This window comes from Anabrus simplex, chromosome 5 (genome assembly GCF_040414725.1).
Source record: "Anabrus simplex isolate iqAnaSimp1 chromosome 5, ASM4041472v1, whole genome shotgun sequence".
Classification (NCBI taxonomy): Eukaryota; Metazoa; Arthropoda; class Insecta; order Orthoptera; family Tettigoniidae; genus Anabrus; species Anabrus simplex.
In genome coordinates this window covers 43,842,571-43,853,508 of record NC_090269.1, presented here as the reverse complement: position 1 = coordinate 43,853,508, position 10,938 = coordinate 43,842,571, and positions in this window count along the sequence as shown.

The following is a 10,938-nucleotide window of genomic DNA, read 5'->3' as shown; positions in this document are numbered from 1 at the left end:
TCTGCTGGTTGGTAGTGTGGTATTCCGCAAATTGGACAATATGTTTTTAAAGATGTTCTTTCTTGTGGAGTGTAAAAATAGCGACACACAGACGAAATGAAATGGCGTATGTCTTTTAGTGCCGGGAATGTCCGAGGACAAGTTCGGCTTGCAACATGCAAGTCTTTTGATTTGACGCTCGTAGGTGACATGGGCGTCGTGATGAGGATGAAATGATGATGAAGACAATTCATATATCCAGCCCCGTGCTAAGGAATTTACCAATTATGGTTAAAATTCCCGACCCTGCCGGAAATCGAACTCGGGAACCCTGTGACCAAAGCCCAGCACTCTAACAAATTAGCCATGGAGCCGGACACAGACTTACTCCAATACTCTGACCGTAACATTAGAAAACATAGCGATCGAAGTAGCCGGACTGCTGGGATTGGCTAACATGAAAATATCACGTATATATTGTAATAATGGCGGTAATTTAACATGATGAACGTAACATTATGCTGAAAATCACTGCTTCAAGTATGAAAACGCATCGGCAACAACTACCCAACTCATATAAACTAGAATCACATATATTCTACTAGAATAGACGAACAGTCCCACAGTAAAAGAGATCAACAAGCAGATTATTTTGACATTTAAATTAGTCCAGTAAAAACGTTTTCTCTTCACTTCACTGGATAGATGGAAATACATGATAAATTAAGGTGAGAAACGTCTCAATTTATTTATTTATTTATTTATTTGCTAGGGGATTTACGTCGCACCGACACAGATAGGTGTGAGAACGATGAACCATAACGTGTTGCCTTAGTTTCGAAGTGGTGAACAATTTCTAATGGTCAGCACTCAATGAAAAGAAAGCACACCCGAAATGATTATATTAACCCAATTAACGGCCCTGGCGATACTAAGCTTTCCTTTTTGGAAACTCTTAAATCATATGTTGACATATGGCATAACAGCACCTCACATAGTGACGGTAATAAACTTAGTAATGAAACCTTGACACTAAAGAAGTAATAGGTCATTGCCCTTTAAGGAACATGAATGCAAAAGCTCTATTGACTGTTTATAACCCATGAACGAGCTTCAATTTGATGTAGTCTGCTTGATAATAGATAACCAAAGAATGAATCGGAAGATGTTGGTATTGTAAAACCCTGCGTTACAAACCCATCTAAATCCCCCAAATCACTATTTCTTATGTGTAACAGTGTGCATTTATCAATTAAGTTATTCTTTTAGAGAGCTACAATTTTATCACAATAATTGGTAAGACAACTCACCCAATTCTCCAACTGCCTCCATCTGTCACACACACGTTTTTCTATACTTCAAGATCCAGACATTTTTTCCGCAGGCAAGCATAGATTCTCCGAAAATACACTTGCATCTAAATCACTCCACACTTCGAAGCACATAGACACTGACAGAACATCAACATGTCAATTATCACCTATCTAAATGATTTTTCCGAGAAACACGAACAGGTTCACAATTTAGAATAAAATAAGAAAGTATTTTCTAACCTCACACTTATCCCCAAAATGAATTATGCATACTACTGTACGTCATCGACTTCAAAATAGTCACGATTTCAATCCACTTCTCTCTTAATGTTGTATTCCTTAGAAAACTTAAGAATGGTTGTTAGAGAGGCATTGCCGTAGTTCGACTTAAACCCGGTTCCCAACACGATCAAAACAAACGTTTTCTCATATTATTGCGTATAACTACAGATCCTAACTGCCCACTAACTCATATAAATACACTCGCACACTTACTAAAAAAACTAATAATTATCATCAACTTTCATGAAATTACAGCGACTACACGCGGAAATAAGGAACTCACGTTTCGAATATGCTCGGCTACTCGAATCGCCATCTTGGGACAATCGAGAGTAGCATTAATCTCTGAGCAAGACCAACTACAATACCTCAGACCTATCGTAACTGTACATAATTGCGGCATTTGGAGTGTTAGCATGTGTGTGTTTTGATTTATATAAGTCGTGTTATTACGGAAATTTGAATATTGTTAATAGTAAACTGCGTTTATTTATAGTCTCAAGAAGGCTAAAGAGCCTCTTTCTGTGCCGTAAAAAGCTGTTTGTTTTAAAGAGCTTATTTAGTCGAACAATGCCCGTGGTGGTTCTCATGTTCTTCTCTGAAAGTGTTTTCTTTATACTTTACCTGTGCATTATGTTTATAGTTAAATGTGTTGTGTGCCTGGAAGTAAGTCCAATTATAAGGATAGTGCACAACTGTATTAGGATTTCCAAAAGACCCAGTATTAAAGCAAAAATGGGTTAAGTGCATTCATAGAGAAAACTTCGAACCAAATGTTAGGCCTAATAGTGTTGTGTACATTCATCATTTTGATACCAAATTTATTGTTAGGGAAGATATTATAGGGCCTACCCACACAAGGTGGTGATCCAATTCAATTGCCACTTTAACTTACGAAGTTAAAACTAATTATGCTTGTCGTAGCATTTTCCCATATTAGCCAATGTACCTTACTACAAAGAAAAGTATATTAGGCCCAGAAATATCCGGAAAATCGTGACCAAGGGTTAATTAATAATAACTTTCAGTGTTGTACAATGGAGGTGCGTAAACAAAACCTACCCCCATTTGTAGTTAGTGAAAATGAGCATTACGTTTTTTATAAGTTACAAAGTATATCATACAAATATCACTGGACCTATTCGGCAATTCAGATGGATTTTTGAGAGTTGAAATTTTGTTCGATAAATATATTTGTTTGCATGTTTTACATAATGGGCTGTGGTTAATTGTGACGTTAATTAGTATTGCATGTAAGGTTAATAGTGTTTTTGTTGACATCTGTTTATCTTATTCGCCGGTCGGTGTTTCATATATGAAATATTTTATGGTGTGCGACTGTTTCAACCTGACGTTGATAAAATAATTCTCCCTTCGTCATTTTCCCACTGGAATTACAATTACGCGATAATAATTTTGGTGTATTGAACCCATAATTCTACCTTGCTAAAAATTGCAACTGCGAGTGCAAACGTAGTTCTTCATTGCAAGCTCGTCTCACGTTCCGTGGCCTGACAACACACCGTGGGGAGCCGCCAAACATTCGAACAAAGTCGGAACATTTCGGCAGACCTCGGGTAATTAATAACGAAATTGCAGATAATAACCCTCATTGCAAGAGATTTTGGCACCATCATTAACAAAGAAATAAGTAATTAAGAAGTTTATGAAGTATTTGATGAAGCTAAAGTCCACAGGGTGGAAATGTATTTAACCCGCGAAGACTGGCGCATGGATGTTTTTGACTCGAGATTTAAATATTAGCCCATAATTCTGAAATGGTCACCTCTCGTTTCCTGTTGCCTTCAGTACCTTCCTTCCTGACCTTGGACTAAATCCTGAGAAAGTTCACATGTTATAGCTTTGTCATCACCCGAGTTATTAGTGTGTTACTCTCTGGCGGATCTGATTTACCCAGGGCGCCAGTCCTCGCGTGACTTTTTGGTCAAATCAGTGCTTATCTTGATAGCTGTGTCGATGGATTGGAATAAGGAACAAGAACGTTTGAAACGACTAATTGATGAAGTATTTAAAGGAAATGAAGAGGAAGGAATCGGTGGACAGGCAAGTGAAAGTGAAGATGACTGTGTGTCAGAAAGTGAGCTTAGCAAAATATATGCTAGGCAATCATCGGCTTCCGTTAGTTGGAACGTTACGTAAAAATAAAAAAGGAATTCCTCATAGTTTTTTACAAAACAAAAACAGACCACAGTATTCATAAATTTGCCTTTGATAATCAAGTGACTCTGGTATCACATGTTCCGAGGAAAGGAAAGACCGTGCTGCTCCTATCGACAATGCAGAATGACGCGCCTATTGATGGACAAACCGGAGATAAACAGAAGCCGGAGATTAATAGATTTTGCAACTTCCCGAAGTCTGGCGTTGATGTTGTTGACGAGCTTTGTGGTACGTTGTACGTGTGAGTAACCGCTGGCCACTAACGGTATTTTATGCCGTGCTGAATGTAGCTAGCATAAATACTCTCATTGCCTACCTATCAAAGGGACCTGATACGGTAGTTAGATGAGCTTTTCTCAAGTAACTGTCTCAAGAAATGGTCCACGAACACATGAAAAGCCCAGCCGTAATGGAGAACTTTCTTCGTTCACTGAGGTCGAACATAGCTGGATAAGTAGACATTGAAACTCCGATTACAAGACCTCCAGCTAAGAAAGGCCGAACAAGATGTTGGTATTGCCCTTCCAGTGCTGATAGGAAGACGAAAACTGAGTGCAACAATTGTAGATTAATTATTTGAGGTCAACACACCACTCCCATGTGTCTCCAGTGTACGGGTATCGCTACCAGCCAGCATGAATAAAAGGACACATTTTGGACAACCATGAATTCTTGAAGAATACTGGTAACGATTTGTGAGTGATTGAAAACGTATATTGAGACTTTTTTATTCATTAATATGAATATTTCTTTGAATTGTTGATCCTAAGTGACTGAAATTGAAGATAAATTCTTCCCTGACAATATTAATGCCTATTTTATAATTCATAAAATTATTGTAATTATTTTGCATGTTATATTCAATACATGTTTAAAAAACACATTAAACGATTTAGAATAGTTCATTATAACAGTGCAGGTGAAAATTAATTTCGTACGTAGTGCATGATGGCTAAAAATAAATTTTTAAAATCCGGGTCAAATACACGCGCTATATTTCTTCGCGCCAATCCTCAAGGGTTAATTAGGCCTGGAGAGAAGTTGGCATCTATGTTGGCCGTGAGGGAAACACGTGTCAAGGACATACAGGAAAAATGTGCGGCAAACCTAATGCACGAAATTAATTAATTAATTATGCCCGTTAACGTAACGGGGAAAATCAGCAAACAACACCATCGTGACTGGGAAATTTAGGTGGAGTTTTTGGCGTGAGTCTCGAAGAAATCGGTCGAGTGGTCATCCAATAGTATGATTGCACCGCAATACATCTCGCCAAGCAAAGCGTCCCTAGAAAGGCGTTAAATTCCCCCTCCTCAGAGAGCAGCTTCACTTAATATTCCGTGGGCCGGGTATGTAGACCTGCGTCGGGCAACATCAAGAAGAGGGCTTCAAGTGGGCTTGAATGAACTTGTGAAATTTCTAAAGTCAGTTGGCTCGAGGGAGAATATTCTTACCAACTGGTAAATGGTGAATGAAGACTAAATTAGCTCTTGATACAGTGTAGTTACGACATTTATCATTATCAGTAAAGAAAATCATTAGTTGAATTATTAAAGGGTTCCTGAACTTTTCAGATGGAAACAGCGAATTCACAAATAGCTGTCGTGAATTACCGCAGACGGTGTATTTTTGTAATCGGTAAAGGGGAACTGTAGGCTGGCGGAGATAAGCTTCGGGTTTCACGGTCAGTCATATCTTTAAAATACCTGGCAAAGTGGGAGTTGGAGATTCCCACAAACGGTGAGAGTTGAGTTCTCGTCAAGAAGCGAAGCGGTTTTCACTGTTATATGTGTCTAGAACAATTTATTATTTATGTGTGTTGAATCAAGTAAAGTTTAGAATCTGTGTAATTATAGGTAATTTTGAAGATAAGACAATGCTCTATGCTTTTATGAGGGGCTAAATACGAGATTACTGGCGTAAAAATGAGGTCAAGATAACGTCATGCCCACGACGCAGTTACAGGTCTGTCTAATTTAAATATCATGTTTTGTAGTTAGAAATGTACGTGCTTATCCCGTTAAATTAATATGTGGTGTGTGTAAAAACTAAGTGTATTGCAATGTTGAGGCGAATTGTCTATTATTTATGTCAGTGCGCGAGACTTTAAAATGTGTTTAAATTGATTTAGAAAAATGTAAAAGGTGAGGTTTTAAATATTGTAATGAAAATCAGTAAAATAATGCCCAGGCGGTAAAAGATACAAATAATGATAACGATAAAATAACCGTTATGAGTGTGATAAAGTCGAATATCAAATTATCCAATAATAATAATATTCACGTCAGGATAAATTTGAGATGATAAACTATGTGTTCAGCAGTAATGTCAAGCGAGATTTGCGATTTATATCGACATCCAGTGAAGTATAATAAAGATGACATTTATTTTTGGAAAAACTTAAATTTTGTGACACCGTGTATTTGTGATACAGAAAATCACGGTATACCGTTTTGCTCTTGAGGTCAGAAAAATTTAGGGAAGTTAATTTCGAGATCATTATAAAGTTGTTTGGTCATGGGATTGCTTGTATTTGAAAAAGTTTCAAACAAGAAGAAAGGGATTGTAATGGAAATGAAATATTATGAGAATAATTTGGAAGATGTTAAAGGCAGAGTAAGCCTGTATTTTATAAGTGATGTATAATGAGCAGGAGGCTGAAAATAAGAGGCCGTGTTTTTATGACAGGGTGTATGTTAAGGTGTAATTTTTCTGAGACAGGCTGTGTAAGATGATTATGTCCTGTAGAAATCCAGAACGGTTGATGAATTTAAAGGTTATCAAAACCAAATGAAAGCGTTGTAACGCCTATTTTAAGTACAAGTATATGTTCTCCCATGATTACTATTTTATAGGAGACCGTAGGCGACGGCAATTAAGTCTAAGTGACGGTTCTATTTGATACCAGCAAAGTGCATTTTGTGGTAGCCGACCTCACGAACAAAATACATTCTGACGCATGGTGAAGATAATACTTTATTATTGTAAACTTAATTCTATTCTGTATCTTTACGAGACGAAATTATCACTGGCTAGAAACATTGCGGGTATGAAAAATGAATTTTATTAGAATGATAGTTTAGCCTGAGTAGACTGATGAAAAGTTACTTCACTGGACAGTTTACGGTGAGTCCTGTTTGGAGTGTTAACATGAAAGGCCAGTTGGATCCTCACACTTGAGTTATGTCGTGAGATCGTGATGGTAGTGATTATTGTTTTCAGTGATATTACGTATTATTAAACGAGAGTTAGGTTTATTTTTTATTTAGCGAACTTCACTGCATATGTTGAGATTGTATTGAGGAATAGATGAAACTACTCTGACATGTTGCATAATTTCGATTTCACACTTTATTCTAAAAAATGGACACAGTTATATTTCAAGGTTCGAGTTCATTTTCTAGCGATTTTCACTTCATGTGTTAGAGTTTCAACGAGGATCAGGTTTAAATATCCGGGATTGTGTTCAAAGTTTCGATTTCGCCGGACAGTATAAATGATGTGTAGATACCATAACGTTGACTCAACGATAGATTTAGGATGCTGCGTGTATTATGTAATTTAAGGATGAGTGTACACTGTGATATTCTCTGATTATTTATCATTGTTGCTTTCTTTAACATGCCTTTATTATAAATAAAATTATACGTATTCTAGAAAAATGTACTAACATTTCATACGTAATTTTTAATTATTTCATAAAAGTAACACGACTTATTAATGAAATAAACTCCCCAGATTAGTGTAGAAAATAATTCTTTCTAAGTCAGAACTAAAGTCACAAGGAAAAAGGTCCGTTGGGAGACGTTCATGGCTAAAGGAAATTCGAGTATAGCACAGATGTACGTCCGATGAAGTTTCTCATGCTGCATTGTCAAGATCAGAGGTGACTACATGGATCCCAGACCTTCGTGCGGAAATGGGGTCTGAAGAAGAAGAAAGTCAGAACCAGTTTCGAGTGTTCATCTTTGATAGCTGTGAGTTCTCATCAGATCTTAACGCTCACAGAATAATGTGGAATATTCCCTTGTCACTTATACCACCATCGTCAAGAGCAGACCCTATCAGGAAAAGCATTTTTGTCATCTTCCTCCATTCTATTTATAATTAGATGTGGCATGCTATATTCTATTTTGCCAGGAGATCTATAGAAGATAGAGGGTTCAGTGCTGAGATATAATAAACACCCTCAATATTTAGGTGTCACCGTGGACCGTACATTATATTTCAAGAAACATCTTGAAAACACAGCTCCCAAAATTAGAAGCCGAAATAATATCCAGCAGAGGTTTTGTAGTACTATTTGTGATGCTTCTGCAATAACTCTGAGGTGTTCTACATTAAGTCTTGTCTTCTCCGCGGCCGAGTATTGTGCTCGAGTATGGCTCAACAGCCCCGATGTAAAGATAATTGATAACCATTTCAACAACACCATGAGACTAAACAGTGGAATTACTATACTTACGCCCACTAACTGGCTCCCTGTCATCAGGAACATCTTGCCACCTGAATTACGCAGGAAAGTTGACCTGATCCAAGAGTATAAGATAGAGGTGCTCAGCTGGGTGCCCGTTGAGGCTAGCCCAGTGCGGCCGGGCTGGCGTGACGTAAATGCAGGCAGTTTACGTAGGAAGTATACGTCACAGTGAAGCGAGAGAGCGAACACACTTTGCAGGGAAGCGAGGGAGCATTGAGGTTCGATTGCGATTATCAAGCTCTCCTCCACTACTCAGCGAAGTGTTGAGGTATACAGTAATTAAAATGAAACTTTAAAATCACAACAGAACAAGGTATTCCTGTTTGATTTATACTGCACTCAATATAAACAGTCTTTTGTATTTTCTGACACATGATTTTCGCGTTACAATCCAAAAAGGTACAGGGTTTAAGCGTACAAGCTTCGATTTACAATTCCTTGGATGAGAATGACAGTCTTTCCATTTTTTTAAATGCAAAATTCCTGTTATTCATTAAGCGAAAAGTAATAAAATTACATAATGCAACAATGATTTTGCACAGTGATGTAGTGTTGTGTGACTTTCCCTGTTCAAGAATTTCTGAAAATAATATTTAAAATGTAATAGACGTCCGGTGATAACAGCTAGACTCTAAATGGCACGTGGGAGTTTCATCACGAGTGAGGACATAGATATTTACTATCCAGTATTAAAGTACAACAACATTGTAAATATATCTACCAGATAGATGTACAGTATGACTTCAAATAAATAACCTTATTTTTATACCCGGTAATTATGATTGGAATTTTGGTCAGTTTATCAGATAAATTTCAACTCAAACAACCACAAGCCACAGCTTATCCACCTTAACTCCGTATTATATTAGAACTGTTTCTAATCCACCTCTTAAAATGTAATCATGAAAATTGTAATTCATTAAGTACATTATAAAAATATTTGAGGTTGTAGGCCTAAGTCTATATTGTGTCCGGTCAAAATGCATTAATAAACATTAATAAACATAAATAACTTATTTCTTACTACGTAAATTGAAGATGATGTGGAGTTCTGTCCTCTTTCTTTCATTTATTGTCTACTTCCATTTCAAACTCGGGTATCGCCGCAGTGAAATGAAATGAAATGAAATGAAATGGCGTATGGCTTTTAGTGCCGGGAGTGTCCGAGAACAAGTTCGGCTCGCCAGGTACAGGTCTTTCGATTTGACTCCCGTAGGCGACCTGCGCGTCGTGATGAGGATGAAATGATGATGAAGACAGCACATACACCCAGCCCCCGTGCCAGCGAAATTAACCAATGATGGTTAAAATTCCCGACCCTGCCGGGAATCGAACCCGGGACCCCTGTAACCAAAGGCCAGCACGCTAACCATTTAGCCTTGGAGCCGGACATCGCCGCAATGATCGAGAGTGACTGGGAGAACTTCACCCAACCTTCACGGCAGGACCACGTCACTGTGGTTGAATAGCATACTCTCATCGCCTGCCAGCCCGCCCACTTACAGCCCTGGGCGCCCGCGGGACGGAATGCCCAGCGCGAGCATCTCTGGTATGAGAAGATTCACTGTGGCCTCCCTGGTCTGGATAGGAACCGGCTGAAATATAGTCAGCCAGCAATCAAAAATGCTAGAACTCTCACTTGAAACGGTGGTGGTGGTGGTGGTGATTATTATTGTTTTAAGAGCAAGTATAACTAGGCAACCATCCTCTATGTATATCACTAATCAGAGAGAAAAAATGGAAGGGATCCGACACTTCGAAAAATGAAGGTATCGGCCAAAGGAAGACAAGGGCCGCGAAGGGCATGAAAATGAAAGACTCCCTAAGCCTCCGTACGTAATACCGTCGGGGCCGGAAAAGAACAAGAGTTGACCAAGGGAGGTCGGATAGGATAGATGAAAGTGAGGAGCCTGTCACAAGTAAGTGGAAGCCATTCCAGGACTCAGCTGAGGGCCCCGTGGTTGCCAACCCACGCTCCAAAGTTCAGAGCCCTTGGGGACCCTTTCAGTCGCCTCTTACGACAGGCAGGGGATACCGTGGGTGTTATTCTACCGCCCCCATCTACAGGGGGATCTCACTGCAAACTAACTGAGGCGAATGTCCAATGAATAAATGATTGGAGTATCAACATCAACCTTCAAATTGTAGTGATTTAAATGGACCTGTAAAGAAGAACGCGGATTGCTCACAACAGAATTCGGACTTATCATGGAATCTATGCTGAATCACTCTTTAAATGGGCCAAAATTCCTTCTGCGCCCAATGTGACTGTGGTGCTCCCTCACAGTCAGTTTACCACGTTGTATTTGATTGTGATAGAAGAGCATATCAGGGAAATTGATCCGTTTTTTTATTGGCAACAACCCCAGCATTAGAATGGATAGATAATTTAGACATAAAGATATTAGCCTGCCTTGTCATGTGCCCTTGTAAATTTATAAATATTAATGCTTATATTTATTTTGCATGCTACTGTTTATGTCATTCGATACATAGCGGGTGGGAAAAATAAAACTGGCCTGGAAGATATTTAATAATTCTGTCGCGGGATTGACCCTTGTTAATGAACAGGAGAACTGACCATCACCAGAAATGCTGGAAGCCGTAATTTCGATGCACCAATCGATAGCTGGCACATGTCTGCGCGTGCACATCTCCCGCATGCTCCGTACTGAGTACTGTGACATTACGTGTAATTGAGTGAGG